Source organism: Tauraco erythrolophus, chromosome 9, assembly GCF_009769465.1.
Source record: "Tauraco erythrolophus isolate bTauEry1 chromosome 9, bTauEry1.pri, whole genome shotgun sequence".
In the NCBI taxonomy this organism is placed as follows: domain Eukaryota; kingdom Metazoa; phylum Chordata; class Aves; order Musophagiformes; family Musophagidae; genus Tauraco; species Tauraco erythrolophus.
In genome coordinates, this window is record NC_141473.1 from 31,146,901 (window position 1) to 31,156,858 (window position 9,958).

Sequence of the window (9,958 nt, forward strand, 5' to 3'; positions counted from 1 at the left end):
CATACACCGAAAGTAAATGACACTAATTCCACCTCTGGGTAACAGTTTCTTTGTCTGTTATACACTACAGCTTCAAGCTATAAATAAAAAAATCACAGAAATGACACACAGCAATGCATCAGAAGACAAAGGATTAGAGTAATAACTTATTTTTCCCTCCAGAATTCTCATACACCCTCAACACTGAAGTTCTTTTAGGGTAAAAACAGTATATTCTTTTAACTCGCAGCTTTCATTTAGTACAGCTTGATGATGAACATCCTAAATCTGTAAGGGGTTAATAACTTGATTCCTACAGTATGCAAAAGCAATTATATTGTCCTATACTTGCTGAAAAGCTGGCCCTGTAAATAACAAAGAAACACAAAAAGTAGGATATTCTCTAAATTCTTAATTTTAACTTCTACTGTGAGCTTTCCCCTCCCTTGTTTGCACACTTGATTTTACACTTCTATCTATAGTATAAACAAAATTAAAGGACTGTTTCACTGACCTTACGGCACAAGAAACTGAGTTATTAATAGCCATCTTCAGAGTGTTTACTTCCAATTCAATTCAAGCTGTAAGGTTGTTTGTTTGGTTTTTGGGTTTGGTGTTTTTGTTTGGGTTTTTTTTTGTGTTTTGTTTTTTTTTTTTTTTTTTTTAAGACAGTTCATCCCATATGATGGTAGAGTAGAAAATCTACTAAGACACTTGCCAACCAAAAGAAAATAAAAATAAATCTATGGATGCTGAATTCTGATTATATCACAGGAAACTCTTGTGGCACTTCTACCATGCTGCTCAAGTCTTCTTCCAAAACTCAGCTTTTGTCTTTTAGAAGCCAGGTACTGTAGCTATCCAATAACCTTGAGAAACAGCAAGCAGGGTAGTAAGAGTTTCATACACCCAGGATCTGAAAAAACTCCAGGATGAAACAATGAATGCATTACATGTTTGCTTGCAACTTGTGTGAGAAAAGAGAAGGATGATCTTTATGCCAACACTCATGCTGGCACTGCAAGCGAATCAATATACCAGCAACAGCATCTATCCACCAAATCAATAAGAAGCTTGGTCCAAATACATTACATATGTATCTATGTTGTAAGAGGAACTCAACAGAAAATAAAACTGTCAGAAAAAATTCAAGCTAAGCAGCTTGTAGCTGAAGCAATCTTATGCTCTACAAGAGCGAGGGATGTATCATATGGGCTTAAAAGAAGTTTAAACCTGTAAGTGAATGGCAGCTCAAGGAGAATTAAGTGGATTGCTTTAGACTAGGCTAGTGGGACCTAACAAGAAGTCAAGAGAACATGCATGTGGGAGAAAGTACATATGGGGAAACGGATAGGATAGGTAATTACAAGTCTTATTTTTGTCATCCTTTGTTTAGTGATGGTAACAATCACCAATATCTTTTCTTTAAATTTTAATACAAGGTTTCAGGCAAAGACTGTAGTCCTATCTGTAACAGGTCTGTTTAACCAAAAGTAATTTTACTCCAAGACAGCTATTTGGCTCACAAAGTAATGTTTCTGGAATACTGTACACAGAAGCAGCTGTTGACCAAACACAGTGGTATAGCAAGAATCCTGTTAGTCAATATCTAAATTTATGAAAATCACTAGCCTACAACAGTACCCGTAATAATTAGTATACAGTTACCTCTAAATGCTATCTGAATATAGATTATTATTGATCATAAAGTAACTTCTTTCAGTACTTTTTGTATTAAACAGCAGCAATACTAATCCATTCAGTATTTAGTCCTTGTCACTCGCTATTACCAGAGGACAATATCATTTGCCCTCAAAACGGGTACAGCTGGTTTACAAATACATAAAAGCTGTATTCAGCAATATATAGCCACAAAACAACATGTATCCAAACTTTTTTCCCCTATCTGCAGCATTTCCAGTAACAAAACACTGTTTTGAACATGAAACACCTATGATTTAGGCACTGCAATAGAAACCTTCCTAAATACTCCTGCAGCATAAGCAAGGGGATCAATAATTTAAACCAAAATAAATGTTTTCAGAAATTCCACACAGTCTGACACTTTTCAAAGGTTAAGATACTGAATTAAAGGCTAGAAACACTAAGTGATTCTTCATAACTATTAAAATAAAGAACTAAGGCAAGCAATCAAATGACCTTGCTAACATTTAACACGTACCTACTTGCCTGCAGGATCAAGGCCTGTGGCTTCTAAAGCTGTGCTCTAAAAGGACAGTATTTTCCTTGATGTGAAATAAAGATATTTCTTCTGTAAATACAAGCTTGGATCATATGGACACATCTACTCAGCTGTTGCATCAACCATTTTACTTTAAAGGATTATTTTTTGGAACCAAATGATGCAAAAATCTGAATACTGATAATACGCTTTCAATTCAGCCACTGAGATGGTCTTCATTGTGTTTGAAAATTGGAGTAATGGTAGTAGGCTTTTGTGATTAACTTGATAATTCTTTCCTCACTGCCTTTGTGCCTTGTGAGATCTCCTTTTAAGTAAATGCTATTTATTGATTTTTGTTTTGCAATAAACACATAACCAAGGAGATATGAATATACGGTGGCTGTTGCAAACAAAAGAAGTTAAAAGTTCTGAAGAACAGTGACCTTTTGGGTAGAAAAAACAAAGATAAAGGTAAAAGGTCAACGAGACACAAAAGTGCTGCACATGTTTTGTTGAAGAACACTCATTCCCCAAACCCTTGTTTGAGAACTATTTAAACAACTAAACTGCTATATCTTCTGTCAAGAAAGATATTCTTCCAGATATTTCAGCATCTTAAAAATCTCAACATTAGAGTAGCATCATCACAGCTTTTTTTTTTTTTTTAGAAAAGTGGTTAAATCTACAGAAAACTATCCACAGGTATCATTACCAATGATAATCCACTTTAGGACGTAAACCTTCTGATAAACTGAGGTTGATAAAACAAAACAGAATCTAAGATGAAGGTGAGGCAACAGCTCAAAGAAACACAACCACCAAAACAGCCCTATTTCCATCAGATTAACTTCCTATAGATTTGATTTATTAGGATGGGAAGAGAAAAACCCCAAGATATCAGGCTAGTATCAGCTTTTATTTTCTTCTTGTAAAAGTCTTTTCTCTTTTGTTAAATGGAATTTTTTTTGACCAAGCAGGAAAATAAAGCTTTTTTCTAAATGGAGCAACAATTCACCAGGCTTCAATTTAATGGATGCTGTAAAATCTATTTCTAGAACAGCAAATACCTTTCAGTTTGACTAAGTAATACAAGTTCCAGAACATCTCTACAATGTAGTGCAACAGGCATTATAATATTAATAAAGTACATCTCTTCCTGCACAAATCCAGTGCATTTCGCAAAAAAAAAGGCTCAAATCGTGCGAGCTAGTATTTCACATTATGAAAGCTATTGGAATCCATCTTCCACAACAATTATACACCTCACTGGGATTAACTGGTTATAGCAGATAGCCATAATTAAAGGCTGCTCTCAAGTGCAGTTGGTTTAATGGCTCAGGAAAGGGAATTTACTGTCCCATACTGTAGGTGACCTCCACGCTACGGCAGAAAAAATATTTACAATACAAAGTCACCATTTATCTTCTCACCTTTACAAAAGTCTCACTCAAAAAAGATGAAGTTTTATAACAAAAAAATGAACACTGACTGCACATTCATAGACAAAAATGAGATATCAATGTTTGGGACAATAGCTGTAGGTAAGACTGCTATGACTATGCTTTTGTGGTGTGGGGCAGTGTTGAAAAGGCATCATTCATAAGTTTACTTAGGTGAGATAAATTAGTAATCTACTAGTGTTAGTAAAACACCTTTCTCAAGTGGATATGTTAACAGTAAACTTTAACAAAAAACACTTCCTCTTGCATTTAAGGCAAGTGGGGTATTTTTTCATTTGGCATCACTAAACAATTCAAGTTAGATGTCTGTTAACTAAAAAGCCAGCCACTCAAAGTCACACTAGAAGCACATAAGTCATCACTAGATCAAGATGCACTCCAAGGCTGTGCAAAATCAGAAACTACACAAGCAGCTCCAGAAGCAGCCAGATGGCACAGAAGCCCACCAGACCTCTTTAGACCAATAACTCAATCAGGAGTTCATTTACATCCTCACTGTTTACACAGTTATCTCTCCAGAAGAGCAAATATTTAACCTTCCTGTAAACAGAAACAACAGCAAGTATTTTTTGACTAGGACTAAACCTATGGCACCAAACCTCTTCTATTCTTCCCCCACCCTGAGCCACATCCTGCACATTTTATCTATTTCTGCCGTACACAACTACATCTTTCATGTGGTATCATGAGTGTATGTTTGTTAAGTTCAAAGAAACTGGCAATCCAATATACTAAATACCTGATCTCCCTGATACTTTCGTATCTCAAACATGAAAGCTGGCTTCAGACAAGATTTCTACACATCTAAAATCTCAAAAGGAAAGTTCACAAAACAATCTTCTGATGTGAGCATTGTATTTTACACAAAACTCTTGACAGATGTTAGCTACATGACAGTACTGACTTTCATACCCGAATCTCTAGTATTTCTCTTATTGAAAACGCAAAGAAGTTTCCAGCTTATTTTAGGAACTTCCTATTGCATACACTATACAGCCCCCCCTCCCCCCCCCCCCGAATACATTCCAGCCTTAACAACTGAAAAAGACACACTTTTCTGTTTAGAAGTTGAGATGATTAAGATTTTTTCAGAGATAAAGCCCCCTTAAGGAAATATAACCTTCAGACTTGGACCAAGCTGGCTCCATACAACAGTGAACAGCACCACTAAGATCACAGATAGTTCACTGCACACACTTCCTCCTTGTCGTGGCTAAAGAAGCAACATATCAATTTCTTTACAGAATTGTACAAATGTCAGCCAAGTAAGTGCTTTTTCACAGGTATTATGACTAAGGAGTAAAGTTGCTAATTTACTAGAGCACTGCAGGAAAAAAAAAACAAGATAAAAATTTCAGAGTATTTTAAGTTAGTGAAAATGACACTCAAATTTCTAGAAACAAAAACTTTTAAAGTCCTTTAACATTTACCTAGCAAAAAATTAAGACAATACATAAAGGAAATTAGCATTAGCTTTTTAATATATAAGCCTTTACATTTCAACCATTTAGACAGATGTTAGTTTAGCAAACTGGTTAAGCTTTAACAGAGAACAGGTGACACTAACTACCAAGAGAGCTGACTGAGCCAAAGGTGCCTTTTAAATGCAAATTTCCCTATTTCTAAGAGATAACTTCTCTCAGGCTTTAAGGTAGCAATGCACATAGACTAGTCATTCAAAATAATTTGATTGATTATACTTAAAATTGTAGATGATCATTTCTATCCTACTATGCCCATAAAAGTTACATGAAATGATCACAATGGAACAAAATCTGTGAATAAAATGCTTGAAACATTGCTTTATATGGCCTGCACAAATACCTACCCTTTTCCATGGTAATTCAGCTGTCTGAAAACACCTCGAGCAAAAATCAAAAAATTCAAAGTATGGTGTTATAAGTCATTTTAGGTCTCCCTCTACTGTTGTAAGTTATAATGCACAGCAGCATAACAAATGATAAAAACCTTCTTGTACCTATTTGTCAATAAAGATGCATCATTTTCTTCACAGTTTTTATGTAGAGGTAATACCTCTACTACTTTTCGAACCATGCTAATATGACTATTGCTGTGTACCTTCACTCAGTTGCCTTTAATTCAGTAACTTTTACAAATTATTTTATTACTTGCAGTACTAGACAGTTCTCATTTTTGAGGTGTATTACACTAAGGGGTTGAGACTAGCCCTATCTACCTGACTCACAGCTAATCTGAAAAGTCTTAAACATTTATTTTCCCCTTACCATTTCAATACCTGGGAATATTCTGCCCACCCTAGCTCTTCCATCACATGTTTTGGGAGAAAGTCCAGCCAAGTATATGCAGAATTTACATGTTGACATACACCAGCAAAAAACACTTAGAAGAAAGCACTGTTCTTCAAAGAGAAGCTGGTACTCTAGGTCAATCTTACCAAACTGTGTTGACAAAAGCAACAATACAAAACCATGAAATTTTAAGTTGTGTAACTTTCAAAGCTCCTGAAATATGAAGAGTTAAGGATGGAAAGTAAAGAGGCTTATCTATTTATCCATTTGTATTCATGCAGAAGCTGCTCCAAGCTGAAGTAAAACTATAAATTGCTTCTGAGTATACTTCAATATAACAAGTAAAGACTAGAGGTATAACGAATGCTCACCTTATAGTTTACTTAATACTTTGTGTACTGGAACTGTAATCTTGTTTACAAATACATGTTTTTCTCTCTGCCAAAAGTTGCAAGTTCTATACTTGATCTTCACTAGGACAGAAACAATATGACTGATGGCGCACACAAGGCCAATGTGGCCACTCGTGTACTAGCATAACTTTTATCCAGACAATCATGTGAGCTGCTATACAAAGCTAAAAATCACAGTAGCCTTCAGAAAAATATTTTCAAAAACACTAGTAGGAAGTTTTAATATAGACCAGAAATGGCAGTGTCAATGTTGGAAATATATCTTTCTAAGAGTTCTGCTTAATGCCCCAATACACAAATTAGTTCACTACTAAAGTATCTCTGAATAGTCTTTTGTAACCTGCCTTTATTCTATGTCAACTGACATATTTCTACAGAAAGAGTTACAACTATGTATGACACACAGTACTTCAGCTTCATATGCACACAGGTGAATTGTACCTTCTGTAAAGACCTGAAAGAGGAAAACTAGAGGTAAAATACAATTAATGCAAGGAAGTGAAGAAATACAGGGAGCTTGTTATACATTCCATATCAAACTATTCTATGTATTTAGCTAATGATTTGAGTAACTCCAGATTTCACTTGTGTTAGGAAGCACATGAAATATAAATAATCAGCTGTTGTAGTATTGAGCATATAATAGGTAATGAGAAAGTACACATTGGTTTTGCCCTTCCCGTAAATTTCACATTAAGACCTGTTACATGAGTTTATTTTTAAAGATTTTTAAAATTAGTAGATAAAGTAGAAAACCAAAACCCTATTACATTAAATATGACCTATTACCTTTCTCCAGAGATCAGTAACATTTACAATTGACTAGAGAAAGGAATTCAAAAAGCAGTACAGTTTGTTCTATCTTAGCTAATGTTCTGAGTTACCTGACACCTCATTACAAGAACTATACTGATGTTTACACTATACATATATAAAACTTTATCTTGCAGCTAGAACTAATATACCATTCAAATTAGGAGCAGTTTAGAAGCTATGATCTCATAACAGCTAACATTAAATCATAGAACGGTTTGGGTTGGAAGGGACCTCAAAGATCATCGAATTCCAACCCCCCTGCCATGGGCAGGGAAATCCTCCACTACACCAGGCTGCACAAAGCCTCATCCAACCTGGCCTTGAACACTTCCAGGGATGGGGTATCCACAACTTCTCTGGGCAACCTGTTCCAGTGCCTCGCCACCCTCAGAGTGAAAAATTTCTTCCTTATATCCAATCTAAATCTACCCTCTTTCAGTTTAAATCCACTGCCCCTTGTCCTATCACTACACGTCCTTGTAAAAAGTCCCTCTCCAGCTTTCCTGTAGGCCCCCTTTAAGTACTGGAAGGCTGCATTATTAAACACTGGAACAGAAGAAAAATCAAAGAAAATAAAAATACTTAAACCAAACTTAAAAATCTATCACATTTGTCAGCACAAATCTAAAAAGCAACAAATGGAGATTCAGTTTATGGTATGGAAATCATAATCAGATTTTAAAAATAACTGAAGGCATCTTCCCCAAAATAAAAATAGTGTTCATTCATTAAATAGAAACTATTCAGTGACAAGTGAGAACCAAAATATTAACATGTCAACTGAAAGCTTTTCTGAACAGGAACTTGTATGACACTACAATATATTATACAATGCAGTATGAACTACAGCTGCCAACACAAAACCATGCAGAAAACTGAATAGTCATATCATAGTGAGAAAAAAATTAATAAGTGATGGGGTACAGATGGAAGGCTTAAACCTTCACAAAATAAGTGCAAGTACTTGATTTGATGAAGCTGGGAAGAAAAATATCCAAAGCCGTGTCCATTCGAATTGTACTCCTCATCAAAAAAAGGTAAATATAAAAGAGGGAGGAGGTAACATCATAATGTATATAAGAATTAAGAACTGTGTGATCATACTGTGTAATTCTTAATTCCTTTATACATTATGATGTTACTTGATGTTCCTTTCTCAGTTTGACCAATAAGTTTTACTTGGCCAGCTCCCAAGGAAGCTAAAATTCTAATACCAAATGAGAACCAGCTGTCAAGTCCTTTTACCTATGCCTATCCCTTTAACTTAGGAAAACCAGTGTTTAGAATATAACTACTTACATTTTAAATCCAGGTAGTTTTTAAGTCTGAAGCCCTGATCCTGAAAGCTACTCTACACGGATACCATTCTCCAAGTACCCCTGAAATGACATACTGTTTAGTGGGCATCTCAAATTTTCACTGGGCACGTAAAAACAGAGAGAGGCTCTGCACCGGTAGTACCCTCCACTGCTAAACAATGCAAAGCCACTTGTACTGTACTGCTGTATAGAACGGTGGTGCTAGGCAAAGCTTTCTCCTCCCCAAGCAGAGCCCAGCTTCTTAAGACTGTAAATATCATAAAATGAAAGATCATAAAAAGAGTCTTGACTCAAACTTGTCCTTCAAGAAAAGAAAATCTCTCTTGCAGACATTAGTATTCTAGAAAGGAGTGGGGATTACTTGAGACTTTGAAAGAATGGGATTTGAGCTATTCAACTGCTCAGACTGTATAAAGCAAAATACAGTTTAGTAGGGACTGAAGCTGTTCCATTTAAAAGTTATCTAGGGTTTTCCACATTACATTACATTTCAGTCTAGTTCCAGGCTCCATGATAGAAATTTGCCACTATGCTTCATACTAGTAATAGTACTCATGATAATTCAAGAGCAGTTTAATCTCATTATTCAGAGAAAGTAATACTGACTTCTCAGGTCAAGAGCTAGATGTCAAGAGCAGTACTACTGGAAGAAGGCTTGTCATTGATCTTCAGGATCAGTAGTGCATCGATGCAATAACTGATGCAATCTCAACTGACTACCCTACCGTAGGAATGAATGTCTCATGGCTGACAAGTCAGAGCTCTGACCACTGGGGTTATAGTGCTGTACACAGGAAGACTGGGCAATAGCTAGGCTGCCATGTCCCTACTCCCAACAGGTCAATTAGAATTAGCAGTCCACGCAGTTAAACGTCTGATAGGCACCTTGGTCCATCTCATCTCCAGATTTTATATTCTCTTATGGTCTAGGATGGGAAAACAACATAGAAAAACGCAAGTGCAGACAAAGCCCAAGGAATTACATCGCTTTAAAGAAGTTGATCTGACATTCTCAGCAAAAAGGCACAATCACCTATGCTGGCACACGCCCAAAGAACTCATGCCAACTCCAGTTATCTATTTCCTTTGTTTGTTGAGTAATTCTGCCTTACTTGGCATTTTAGAACGTTTTATAACCAAATATAGTCACAGGTCAAGTTATATTACCTTCTCTTCACTTATCATCCAATCTGCCGGATAAAGACTTGCTGAAAGACTGATATTTTTTTTTTTTCAGACACATTAAGCACACGGTGTGGAAATAAATGAAAAAATATGCTGGAAAAGCACACATGTAATGTATCTGATGATCACTCCTTTTATCCAAACTAACACATCAAAGTAGCTTATAGAGACAGCTACAGCTAGCATTTGTCATTCCAAGAGAACTTCTGCATGTTTAACACTAATTTCTATGGAGGTTTTTTTTTGAGTCAACATAATCTGGAAAATGCTACATAATTCATATTTTTCATTATCTTCAACATAAAGTGAATGAGCTGTAGTTCCATTACAG